The sequence below is a fragment of the Bison bison genome, unplaced genomic scaffold (assembly GCF_000754665.1).
Source record: "Bison bison bison isolate TAMUID 2011002044 unplaced genomic scaffold, Bison_UMD1.0 scf7180017864326, whole genome shotgun sequence".
NCBI classification, from domain to species: Eukaryota; Metazoa; Chordata; class Mammalia; order Artiodactyla; family Bovidae; genus Bison; species Bison bison.
The window spans coordinates 1,973,376-1,987,337 of NW_011494898.1; the positions used below are offsets into that span (position 1 = coordinate 1,973,376).

The 13,962-nt window shown below is 40.7% G+C and overlaps 1 non-coding gene across 1 annotated transcript; it reads right to left on the minus strand.

Annotated features, from left to right (window-relative positions):
- Positions 1-13,684: 13,684 nt before the first annotated feature.
- TRNAC-GCA lies at positions 13,685-13,756 on the minus strand. The gene has a single exon. It is a non-coding gene; the product is annotated as a tRNA-Cys (tRNA).
- Positions 13,757-13,962: the final 206 nt, after the last annotated feature.

Sequence of the window (13,962 nt, forward strand, 5' to 3'; positions counted from 1 at the left end):
ACCAGTACGTGCAAGAAGTACAGACACAGACAAACTGGTAACTTATGAAAGGTCTTCCTCCCCTCTTCCCTTTGTGTCTGTTTCAATGTCCCATTTACCAGAATTAAAAGGTGCGTGGGTTCTGATTTCCACTTATCAGGAGGCTGGTCCCTTCTCATCATTACGTAGAGGGGTGGCTCTGAGTTTCCTTCGACCATCTGTCATCCCGCACAAGCCTGAGGGATTCACCGTAGAACAGGAGGGTCTGCCAAACCTCTCAGGCAGGCTCCTGGGGCAGGGTCGACAAGTCACTTCCTAAACTGGGGTTCACCAGAGAGAAAGACCAGACCCCCAAACGTGACTAGTTAGAGCCAGAACACGGACCTGACAGGTCAGAGTGAAAGGGAAGTCACCCCACAGGAATTAAAACCCACCCCTGCCACGTTCCCAACCAGAGTCCCAAATGTTCACATTGGGCACTACCTTCAAACCCCAAATGTCTCCCAAGAAGCAAAGAGGCTAAAAATGTTCCTACAGTGAGTAAAAGCTCCTTGTCTTACAAATAAAAACTAGTGATATGAACAGAAGCCAAAAGATCACAAACTTTTATGGTATGTGTCATCAATCACTGGATTGTTTAGGACATTGAAAAACTTTCTCCTAAGAAAATTAGGCTCTTACAACATGAGTATTAAATACAATTAAAACAGATCCCAACTACTAATGCATTTCATTCAGCTGATTCTGGGCAGCACATAGCTTCCTGCTAGAATCCATTTACAAAGGATGCTGGGATGGGGAGGGCATGGAAGGAAAGCAGTGTTTCACAAGCCTTTTCATGAGATGTTATAATCCTGAGACACTCTGCTTTAACAACTCCTCCAGCCTCTTTGAAATATACTTTTAGCAAACAGGGAGGACAGGAGTGAGAAAGCACATGAGGTGACTCAAGAAAGGTCTTGAGTCAACAGGAGGGTCTGATTAAAGGCTCTGCCATTCACTAGCCTTGCTCTATTCAGCAAATCCTTCAACCTCTGAGTTTCAAATCCTTATCCATCCACCCCCGCCCCCACTACCTGTAAATGAGCAATTAGCACCTGCGCCATCTACATCACAACACACTGAGAATCAAATTAAAACACATACTTAAAACTTTGAAATCCTTAGGTTTAGACATTAGATTTGTTTATAATGCCTGCATGGAATCAAATCTCTTTTACCCAGCTTTCAATAAAGTAAGGCACATGTTGAGAATGGGCTCCAGAGTTCACATTCAAAATCAAATGTAAATCTCAGCTCTGCAAATAAATCTGGTAACTGATTTAAGCCTCTGGTTCCTCAGCTGTAAGAACACACAACTCGGCAAAACTGTGAGGTGCGTTACACAGTGCTAGGCTGACAGTGGCTACTCCATTAAACACTGGTTTCTCCTTCTAATCCTGAGGTCGCAAATAAAACATCTATGCTTATTTATCAGCTTTGATATGAGATGTATCTCATATATATAGTATATATATTATATATATCCCCTGGAGAAGGAAATGGCAACCCACTTCAGTTCTGTTGCTTGGAGAATCCCATGGACAGAGGAGCCTGGTGGGCTACAGTCCATAGGGTCACAGAGTCAGACATGACCGAAGTGACTTAGTAGACTTCATATATATATATATATATAATGCATATGAGAAATATATCTTCATATATATGATATATATGATGTAATATAGTAAGTAAATATACATGCCATGTCCAAAATGAATGCTAAATTCATTTATTCCTAGTATGCATTTCCTAGAAAATATCCATCCAATGTTTTCAACTCTTACTGTTTCAAAAGCAAAGAAAGTTGAACCAAAAGAAACTTACAGGGTTTTAAAATCCTGACATCTGTCATATAGGAATTTCCCCCTTTAATAGTTTCTTTATGTATCTATGAATAAGTAACTTAGTATAATTAAAGGAATCAGTTAAAAACTAAGGGCAAATGGATAAAACCTCACATACCCAAAGCTTTACTTTCAAACATATGCACTTTGCTGAATATCACACCTGCCACAGACAGTGAAGCAACTTTTTTTTCCTGAAGACACATCAAATACTTAATGTCAACTACAGAAGACAAAAATTGTTTAAATGCTGCAGAGTAAAAAGTTCTCAAGAAAAATATACTTTCGGGATGTGTGTGAATTTTCCAGTGCATCTGCTGTTTCAAAATTTCATGACACAAGAGTATACTAAAGCTCTAAGAATACTTCATTATCTTGCAATAAAAAAATGGAAAAGAATCTGAAAAAAATATCTAAATACATGTGTATAACTGAATCATCTTGCTGTACACCAGAAACACAACATTGTAAATCAATCATACTTCAGTAAAAAAGAGAAAAATGGATCCAGTATCTGCTTCCCTGAAGATTAGGTGACGTACAAGGGTGGGTAGGGTTCAGAATTTTCTGACTCCTTGGATCAAGAATTGTTTAGTCCTCAAAGGTACCTTTCTCTCAAGGGAAAAACATAAAAAATGCCTTAAAGCAAAGTAGTAGGAGGCCAGCCCTTAGCTTCACAAGAACTTCCCTAGATCAATATAAAAGGGGAGGCAGGATGGCCATGTCAGCTACTCCCATCTGATCTGTGTTTGCTATACTTGGCAAGGGAATCAATCAGAATTTTTAGAAGGAAGTGGACTCTTAGAAAAGCTGAGGAATGCAAGATTTCCTCTTTGATGGACAAAGAGGGCAGTGCTTCTGGTCAACCCAATAAATGGTTTACTGGAAACTATTTGGACATTATTCTCTTGTTCTATTTATCTTTATATAGAGAAATAGATTTTCCCTTCTCCTAGTGGCCACAGAACAGTTTTCCATCAACCTTAGTCCTCTGCAGGGTAACTTTTCAATAAATAAATGTGGCACTGGTGTGAATCTATCTTCCGCCCTTGGTAAAAGTTCCTACAATTGGTTGTGCAGTATCTTACGGTCACTGAGTTCAACCACCCAAATGATAATAATACCTGGAACGTGCTAGCACCAGGAATCATCCAAGCAATGCTGCAAGTGTCCAAGGACAGAACGATTTTCAGTGTGTGCACCCCAAACCTACCAAGTTAATCTGTGGGCTCAAGAATCTGTGTTTTAGTAAGCTCTCAGGTCAATCTTCAGCATGTTCAGGTTTGAGAAACTGACTTAGAGCACTGCATCTTAACCTTTAAAATGCACTTGGATCAACCCATGAATTCTGCTAAAATACAGATGACAGTTGAGCAGGTTGGGGGTTGAAAATACACCAAGTCTGCATTCTAACCATTCCCAGGAGCTGTCAATGACCATATATATTAACACTGGAAGAGCAAGATCTTAGAGAACAGAGTCCAGTATTCTTATTCTGTGTATTGCGCTAATAACATTGGCCACCTATTCAGGGAACCAGGACAGCATGATGTTGAACAAGAAGAGGTAATAATGGGAGGTAAGAGGACCACTCCCTGAAATATTGTGCATTGTATTTTAGCATAGCCCAAACCTTCCATTTGTATGCACGTCAGTCTAGACAGTGAGTGCTACTGCCAAATGTGTTTCCAGGTACCACTTCACATGACACTGCTCCGTTTCTAAACCACAGCCTGGTACCTGACGGTTTGCAGTTCTAATTACACAGAGAATGTACATTAATCAAGTCAATTGCTTCTCCTTTACCCGACTTTCTCACCTGCCAAATGAAGGCACTTATAACAACTAATCCACAGACTTACATATTTCTTACAGGGACAGTAACATGCATGACCAATAGGAAACAGTAAAAACAGAAATGGTCGCAACTGTCACTGAGATAAGAAAGCAATAAGACAAATGAGTATCTTACTTCCAAAAGAACAAATGCTCTCTTGTCTCTTAAATCAGAAAAATAAAGATTTAATGTGAACTAGGTTCCACTAAAGCCTACAAAACTTCTGCTCTCTCAGAGGTGCATGTACAAGATACAAAGAGAGTAACCTGAGTTCCAGTCCCCAAATGTTTCCCCTGACCATGCTTTAGTTACCAAATATATCATTTATCATCAACCTACCTGGAAATGGAGAACTCTCTTTTCCATTTTACTTAGCGATGATGAAAGAAGTTGAAACATTTTTATTCCATCAGAGGTCTCTCCAAGTCTCAGATTTTCCTCTCTGTAAAATGGAAATAATATGTATTTTTTCAGCAGCATTGTGAAAATGAACAATTAACTCATTGACATGCCCAGCCTTACGACTGGGTCAACAGAAGACAATCATCACAACAAGAAGAGTTTTATATGATGAGAGTCACAGGGTGAATTAGAGAGATGTCTACCCAAATATACCTTAGAACTCCACACTAAATGTTGTGTACTGAATGTCTCCCCACAAAAATTCATATATTAAAATCTAATCGCTTGAGATTAGCAGAAGCAAATCACTTTATGCGTGCTAAGTCACTTCAGTCGTGTCTGACTTTGTGTGAACCTATGGACTGTAGCTTACCAGGCTCCTCCGCCCATGGGATTCTCCAGCCAAGAATACTGGAGTGGCCAGACAGCTGACGTGCTAGTTCCACCCTGTGAGGTCAGAGTGACAAGCTGGCAGTCTGTAACCTGGAGGAGAACCTTCACCAGAGCCTTGCCATACGACCCCCCTGATCTCACACATCCAGCCTCTACAACGATGGGAAATTTCTTTTGTTTATAAGCCTCCAGCCTATGGCATTCAGATACAGAATCCTGAACTAATACACTATACTTAACATTCTGATACTCTTATATGACTTTCACTAAGAAAGTTTTGGATTTGCTCAAGAGATGGCATTAGTCAAGCTATAAACTTTAAGCAGAGGACACTGTACCTCTCAGAGTAAATCCAAAAGTTATAGCTACTTTCTTCCTATTAACACTGTAATATCTCTCTTAAAAAAATGAAAGAGGAGCTTTCCTGGCTGTCCAGTGGTTAAGACTCCAAGCTTCCAATGCAGGGGGTACAGATTTGATTCCTGGTGAGGGAAGTAAGATCCTATATGCCATGCGGTATGGCCAAAAATAAATATATAAATAAATGAAGAGCTGTGATATCTTTTATTTTAAAATGTACACAAAATACTGGGTCACCTTGGACTCCTGAGCAACAGAACCAAAGACATTTCAACTTTCCTTTATATTTCTGTCTTCTACACTATTCAGACATGGGACCAGCTTAAGCACTGTCCACGACAAAAGAAATTAATTGATCATATTCTTCACATTCACCTAGAAGACATTTTTAACCAAGGAGAAGAGAAACCAGAATGTATAGCAAAAATCCCTGGTGTACAGACTTTCACTTTCTCCCAGAGCACAGTAATTCCTTTTCCATACTTTTCCTGGGATCATCATTTTACAATTTGTTGTATTTTCAACCTTGACTCATCGGCAAAACAAGAAAACACACCTGAAATGTTCAAGAAACATGGAATAGTATCAGTACTAATTTTCCAAAGGAGAAAATAAATGTAAGAATACACCAGGTCTCACACCAGCCTGAATTCTGAGTAGGTAACAGCTCCTCAAACTTCATTTTTCCATTTTATGTATTCCACAACCCTTTGAGCACTCACGATGCAAGTACAAGGCACCATGGTGGACATATGGGAAATGAAACACCAAGCTGAATCACAGAAAGATCCTACCCTAAGGAATTTCCCAGTCTAAAAAGTGAGCTAAAACACAAAGCCAACGTATCTTTACATTATAAACTCCACATACAACAACAACAAACAGCTAGACTCTTTTCCACGAGGGGATGTACTTGTAGCAGTTAAACTAAACTGGCTCATATTAGAGTAAAATCAAGTATTTCCACCATGGCTGCCCACTGATAACCACTGCGGGACACTGTGTCGTTCAGACCACAGCTCTGAAGGCAGACAGGGAGCTGCAGCTCCAGCTCAACAACTGTCCAGCTGAGGTTCTCGGACAAGGTGCTCAACCTCTTTAAGTTCCACTTTATGCTTCTGTAAAGCAGGGATTTACAGCTGAGGTTCTCGGACAAGGTGCTCAACAGCTGCAGCTGCTCAACAACTGTCCAGCTGAGGTTCTCGGACAAGGTGCTCAACCTCTTTAAGTTCCACTTTATGCTTCTGTAAAGCAGGGATTTACAGCTGAGGTTCTCGGACAAGGTGCTCAACAGCTGCAGCTGCTCAACAACTGTCCAGCTGAGGTTCTCGGACAAGGTGCTCAACCTCTTTAAGTTCCACTTTATGCTTCTGTAAAGCAGGGATTTACAGCTGAGGTTCTCGGACAAGGTGCTCAACAGCTGCAGCTGCTCAACAACTGTCCAGCTGAGGTTCTCGGACAAGGTGCTCAACCTCTTTAAGTTCCACTTTATGCTTCTGTAAAGCAGGGATCCTTAGCGCACCTCTCCTCTGATGTTACTGATATACTACACATAGCATATTGCTTGACCCAAAATCTCAGTTTTCTAGGTGAAAATTGGGCTAGGAATAGCCAACCAAGGGCTTCCTGAAAAGCAAAGAGAATGCATCACAGAAGGAAGAATAGGCAGAGTAAGAACACTTGGAATTCCTATACTCTCGACAGCTCATTCCGGTACACACTAGGCCAGAACGTCTTTACCTTGGCTGAAGACCCTCCTCTATTTTGAAGCTTATCTGGGACTTGCTCTAGACCCCCTGAATCAGCATCTGAGGTGAGCCTCAAGCATCTGTATTAATAAGCTTCAAAGGGGAGTATCATGCATACCTAAGTTAGAGAAGAACTGTGAAACACAAACTATTTTTGTGTTTCTGATGGTTTATACTTTGAGGCTAATAGAGCCGCCAGTCTTCAAAATCTCAGGATCACTATCCAAAGTTCTGTGCATATATCTTCCTAATGGGGTTCTCAATGATTTATCAGCAACCTCACCCCAGGCTTCCATTTACTGTGATGGAAACGAAAGCATCACAGAGATGCCCTTCCTGCTCCACTCACATGTTCTGGCCAAATCATTTATCCTTGCGTTTTCACATCCTTCTCATTGATCTGCATCACTCTTGAGTCCTTAATTAATTTATCCAAGATGATGTTGCCACACTGCTTTCAAACATACTTAAGAGTTAATGCTAATGTTTGTGGTGTCCTAGTAGATACTACCAAGGTTTCCAACATTTAAAAACATTGTGCGCGTGCATGCGAGTCTTGTCTGATTCTGCGACCACAGGGACTGTAGCCCTCCAGGTTCCCTTGTCTATAGGATTTCCTAGGCAAGAATACTGGAGTGGGCTGCCATTTCCTCATCGAACCTGCATCTCCTGCACTGGCAGGTAAGATTCTTAACCACTCAGTCACCTGGAAAGCCCATTAAAAACATGAGTTATTCTTAAAAGTTTGAAGAAACAAGAAAACCATCAGTAATTCATATCAATGTAATTATGTAATCTTCGGAACGGAAGAGAGAAGAGAGTCTTGCATTCTGCTTGCAATTTTTTTGTGTTCAATTCAAATCATGGTATTTCAGGAGACCATAGTATCATTTAAGCTGTGAGAGAGATAAAATATTTACATTAAAATTTCATTAAAATTACTGAACTTTTATTCACCAGTGTTCAGTTCAGTCGCTCAGTCGTGGCCGACTCTGTGACCCCATGGACTGTAGCACACCAGGCTTCTCTTTCAATTACCAACTCCTGAAGCTTATTCAAACTCATGTCCAAGTCAGTGATGCCATCCAACCATCTCATCCTCTGTCATATCCTTCTCCTCCCACCTTCAATCTTTCCCAGCATCAGGGTCTTTTCCAATGAGTCAGTTCTTCGCATCAGGTGGCCAAAGTATTGGAGTTTCAGCTTCAGCATCAGTCCTTCCAATGACTATTTAGGACCGATTTCCTTTAGGATGGACTAGTTGGATCTCCTTGCAGTCCAAAGGACTCTCAAGAGTCTTCTCCAACACCACAGTTCAAAAGCATCAATTCTTCGGTGCTCAGCTTTCTTTACAGTCCAAGTCTCACATCCGTACATGACCACTGGGAAAACCATCACTATGACTAGACAGACCTTTGTTAGCAAAGTAATGTCTCTGCTTTTTAATATGCCGTGTAGGTTGGTCATAACTTTTATTCCAAAGATCAAGCGTCTTTTAATTTCATGGCTGCAGCCACCATCTGCAGTGATTTTGGAGCCCCCCAAAATAAAGTCTGTCACTGTTTCCATTGTTTCCCCATCTATTTGCCATGAAGTGATGGGACCAGATGTCAAGATCTTAATTTTCTGAATGTTGAGTTTTAAGCCAACTTTTCCACTCTCCTCTTTCACTTTCATCAAGAGGTTCTTAGTTCTTCTTCGCTTTCTGCCATAACAGTGGTGTCATCTGCATATCTGAGGTTATTGGGATTTTTCCCAGCAATGTTGATTCCAGCCTGTGCTTCATCCAGCCCAGCACTTCTCATGATGTACTCTGCATATAAGTTAAATAAGCAGGGTGACAATATACAGCCTTGATGTACTTCTTTCCCGATTTGGAACCAGTCTGTTGTTCCATGTCCAGTTCTAACTGTTGCTTCTTGACCTGCATACAGAGATCTCAGGAGTGTTCATATCTAAGTATATAAAAATTTTTATTGGAAGGGGGCATGATTAAAGAAAAACAACCTACCTGACTTAGTAATAGATCCAAGCTGGCTAATCAAGCAAACTGCCATCTGGTCAATCAACTGCCATTTGAAAGGCTGTTTTAAAAATATCTTCGTATAAGTAACTAAATCTCATCAAAATGTAATGACTGCTAATTTAATTTATGCTAGCTAGCAGGAAACAAACTTTCACTGTACATTTTGGATCCCTACTTGTAATGCGATTATCAAGCCTCTCCAAGATTCCCAAATAATTTCCCCGAAATAAAGATGAAATAACATCATCCTGATTCTACCCTGCTTTACTGAGTTCTCACTCCAGCCCTGAACTTATTAGAGCAATTCTCCAGCAGCCTTTCAGATAAAGCTAAGTGCATCAACCTGCTTTAGCTCAGTACATGAGCAGTGAAATATGCAAAACACATATTTTTTATTTACGCAAAGTAAATGGCCAGGGTACAGAAAACCAAGCAGGTTGCTGGCTACCCACCCACCTGTGAGACTATCTATTCTTCCATAAACTGACGAAACACAGCATTCCCTGCCTCACACATGACTGATATGCATATTAAAAAAACATAGTGTGAACCTTAAAGCTGTATGGCTATTAAATATGGACACACATAAAGACTTTTCCATCAAAAGCATATGCAAAGGCAAAAGTACAGACATAAAAATAGAGAAACAATCCCTTCATTTGGGTTGCTGTTTCTGAAGTGTAAGGCATTTAACTGGAGCCAAGATTTTCTAAGAAGCTAGTCTTTCCTAAAGATGTTATGTCAATGGGCACCAGATTATACTCATGACTCTTCTGCTCACATTCGCACAGGCAGATTATCTCACAAAAGCCTCAACAAGTTAAGAGCAACAAACAAGGAATAAACACCCCAGGACAAATTCCTGAGAAAACACTGTGTTTTGGGCACAGCATTTGGGGACAAGCCATACCAAGGTTTGCACGATAAAGATACAGAGAGACAGGAATGGGACAGGTTCCTGCCACAAGCAGCAGCCACAGTTACTCAGGCTTCTACAAAGCAAGGGGCCTAGGTGACTCTAATCAACACAGCAGGTTCAGGATCCCATTGTAATTTGACTTGGCTTAGGATCACCCAATCGAATTTGCTAGCAGAGTATACTCTAGAAGAATCATCCATTAAAAACAATTCAAATGCAGACTCTAAATGTGCAGAGAGCTTTTTGTGATCTCTGCTGGAGCCTGGAGTATCTAACAGCTGCAACTGTGACTGTTCTAGCTAATTGCTCTCAGCAACAAAAATAAACAATCGCTCCAGGAAGAAGACTGTAACCCGCCAAATATTAATGAATTTTTTAACAGTCAGAAATCCCAAATCCTGGTTTAAAAGCCTCGTGACTGGTTGAAAAAGTCTCAAAGAACAAACACAGGGTTGAGGAGGCCCAGAAAGAAAGTCCTTACTTTGTATTTCATCCTCCCCTGTCACCCTCCACTTCTCCCCACAAGAAAAGAAAAAAGGAAAAGTGCCTTGTGTCTGGAAGAATTTAAGCAATCTGAGATATTTTAACTCATATATAACTTTTTAACATATGGGGGAAAAGAGTCGCACTGATTGGAGCTATTTTTAAAGTGCAGCTCTACCATAAAAATAGACATTTACTCATAAGGATGCTTGAATAGAGAACAAGCCCAATCTACATCTCATTGTTAAGAAAGGGGTGAAAAAAGGCTGTCGTACTTGCTGGAGAGCCATTTAGGGTCCGCCTCTGACGTCACGGCAGCATCCAGGTGCACTCTAACAAGCATTTTTCAGCCTCCTCCATCCTTCGACGAGTGCTCTTCTTCTATCAGCTATTTCTCCCAGCACATGCAATAGGGAGTCAGTATATACCCAGACCCTTGCAGAAAAGAAGATCCCTGCAATCAGAGACTCATGGAAGAAGGAAAAATTACTCACCCACAACCGAGTTCATCATCCTCCTCTCTTCCGAGCCCCTATTCACAAAGGGAGCACTGCCTTCTTCTAAAGAAAGAAAGGACAGAAGCAGCTGACTTATCAGTATGCTAGGGAATCTGTGTGTCCCTGTATAGAGGGAGAAAAAGTAGCTTCACACATCTCCCTACTTCCCATCCAGGCCCCTGTTGCTTAGTTGAAGTGTGCAACCAAATTGAGCACCTTAAATAGTGGCAAGCAGGCATTTAGCACCTCCCCACACTGAGACTTGGAGATATTGCCCCAGTTTCTATCCTTCAGTTGGTCTTCAGTCTCTATGAAAACCTGGAAGAATGAGGTTGTAATGGGAGTTGTAATGGGAAACCACACAGAATCCCTGATTTTTATAAACCTCCCTGACATGTCAGTAACAATCAATACAATCAAAACCAAATAACAGCTTTCACGTCCCTTAAACTAAAATCAAAATGGATTATTTAACGCCTGTTAAAAAATGTTTTCCAATGCTCATGAACAAAACCAGAAAGTAAAACAGCTTTATCAAGAAAAAAAACCAAACTTTTAAAATCTGAATGTTTAAAATCTTTATGAAGATGAGATATATAATCGTAACTTCAAGAAGAAAAGTATCAGAGGGGAAAAAAGGTGATCTTCTTCAGGAAAGAGCTGAGTAATTTTTAACTTGTTACTTTTTGAACTTTACAAATTTTCTATTGTGACCATATTTTAGTGGTTAAAATTATCCACAAGAATGTAAATTAATGAGTGCACAATAAAATAAAAAAATGCTCTTACCCGTATTCGACTTCTAAATACCCACATCCTGCAAGAATCATAAAATCTGATCACACAAAAGGACACAGGTTACGAAAGTTAATGCAGTGTGAGTTTTAGTACCTGAATGAGAGCAAAGGGCAGATTTCAAGAGTGAGGAGGACTGAGTTCAAGTGCCACATCTCACGGCAGCAGAAGAACTTTAGAGAACCTTACCTTCTCTGGGTCTGACTGACATCTGAAGAATTAAGGTGAGGTGAGAATTAAGGATGCCTGAGGTGTCCTCCAGCTCAAAACCAGACTGAAGCTAGACATAAATTAAATCTTCAGTCCTGAAACAGCAAGGCAACTGGTATAGAGCACAAGCTCAATGTACATTTAATGAAAGAAAGGAAGTTTAAAAAAAAAAAAAACAGTGTATTTAAAAGACAATTCCCCAACCTGTGTGCCACAGTGTGCAACATAGAAGGATCAAGGCATGTAGAGAGATTGATCTTCTCAGGACATGAACACGGAAAAAAGTATGAGAAGCACAACACCACCATCACATAAAAAACCAACTCACCAGTATTAGGATAAGCTTCAGATAAACTTCTAAGACGTTCTCACCACCCTGCATTTAGCAAAGACAGAAAGTCTGCCTATTCATCTGGTACTCAGGCCATTTACTCGTTGGACAGAGAACATAAGGAGCAATGGACTTGAAGAAGCAAAGAGGCTCTCCTTACGTGATGTATGGGTGTAAAACAGGTACTTCTCAAAGTGTAACTCCTGGAAAGCAGAAGGTTCTCTCACCATATACTTGGGTTCATATGCAGAATACAGCAGCAGCCATTCTCAAGAGATGAAATTCTGCTGAAGATATTTAAGTAATACAATAACAACTGCAACTGCTGCTTCAACATTTATAGCAATAGCTACTTAACCTTTTTGATAAGTAGGTTTTGGGGTTTTTTTGGTGTGGAAATCTGCATTATTTCTTATAATTACTACTCCTTGCAACTTGACAAAAGTTACATTCTGAGAAAGGAAAGGACTTAGTTCATGCCTGTAAACGTAAGGCGCTCAGGCACTTTCAACATGGTGCTCAACATGCTACCTCTGGGTCTGAAATGAAAGCTGTGCACCTCCTGAATGTCTGACCGCTTGCGTTCATGGGTGGAAGCCACCCTCCTCCATTCTCAGCACAGCTGCTGCACCTTCGTCACAATCCAGCCCAAACCAGAGAACCGAGCTACCTCACCTGCTGTGCTTCATTCCACAGGTGGGTCACCCTGAAGACCGCGGCCAGTTTCTTCACTTCTTCAAGAACGTCCACAGTGGAGCTGGTTGCTTTCAAATCTGGACAAGAAGGATTCTCAGAAGGGGTGCACAATAAAAATCAGAGTTAGAGACAGCACCGAGCTATAGACGATCGGTGGATCCAAGGGCCCTTCAGGACAAACAGACAAACAAAGCCCTTCTCCGGAAGGGCTATTTAAATGGGCTGCCTTCCTTTCCTTCAGTTCTTCATTGAAATGCACGGTGTGAGTATTAACTGAGCTATCAAAACAACAAAGAGGTAAAAGTTGTCAAACTAAAACCTCATCTTGGAAACATCTGAGAAACATTTGGATTTTATAATTTTCCCCTCACGACTGAAGCGACTTAGCAGCAGCAGCACCTTCCACAAAGGTGATACGATAGATAAGAAAGTAATAACTACAAATCCAAAGTTTTAGAGTGAACCAGGTACTATGGCATTAGAAACAGTGTAAATACTAAAGAAAGATCACTTTATCATCTTAAATTAGTGAGTTTGAAAAGGACACACTAAGAGAAAGAGATTGGTCCAGTTCTAATACTGGGGATGTTTAGCTTCTTCTGGTCTTTTTTGCATACACTGAACAACATGCTCCAAATATAAATGCCTTCTTTTAAACAAAGTCAGTATCCTTACTAGGTAGGTCTACGCAACTCCAAAAATCATATAATCACAGAAAATACTTTCAATGTTACAATAGAAATGGGCAAAGTAATGAGAACAAAATTTCAATGTTTACATAGTTTGTATTTCATCTATGAACTCTAATTTCTGATTAATCTGAGATTTAACTAGTTGTGGACACAAAAATGTTTAATAAGCTCATAGGTCTGTATTAAATATAACTTGTGAAGTGAAAGTCACTCAGTAGTGTCCTTTCTTTGGGACCCCATGGACTATACAGTCCATGGAATTCTCTAGGCCAGAATACTGGAGTGGGTAGCCGTTCTCCTCTCCAGCAGATCTTCCCAACCCAGGGATCAAACCCAGGTCTCCTGCATTGCAGGCAGATTCTTTACCAGCTGAGCCACAAGGGAAGCCCAAGAATACTGGAGTGGGTAGCCTATCCCTTCTCCAGTGGATCTCCCCAACCAGGAGTTGAACCAGGGTCTCCTGCATTGCAGGCAGATTCTTTACCAGCTGAGCTATCAGGGAAGCTGAGAAAATGTCACACCTAGACAGAAGCTCACCTACAAGCCTTTGGTCAGTGTTCTCTTGATGAATTCCCTTCTCCATTCTCTTCCAAATCCCACTTAATGATGCAGCACATTTCTGTGTGGTAGCCCACTCCCACCCTTTTAACTATCCTCCCCCAACACACACACACACACACACACACACACACGTCACACCCGTCCTCC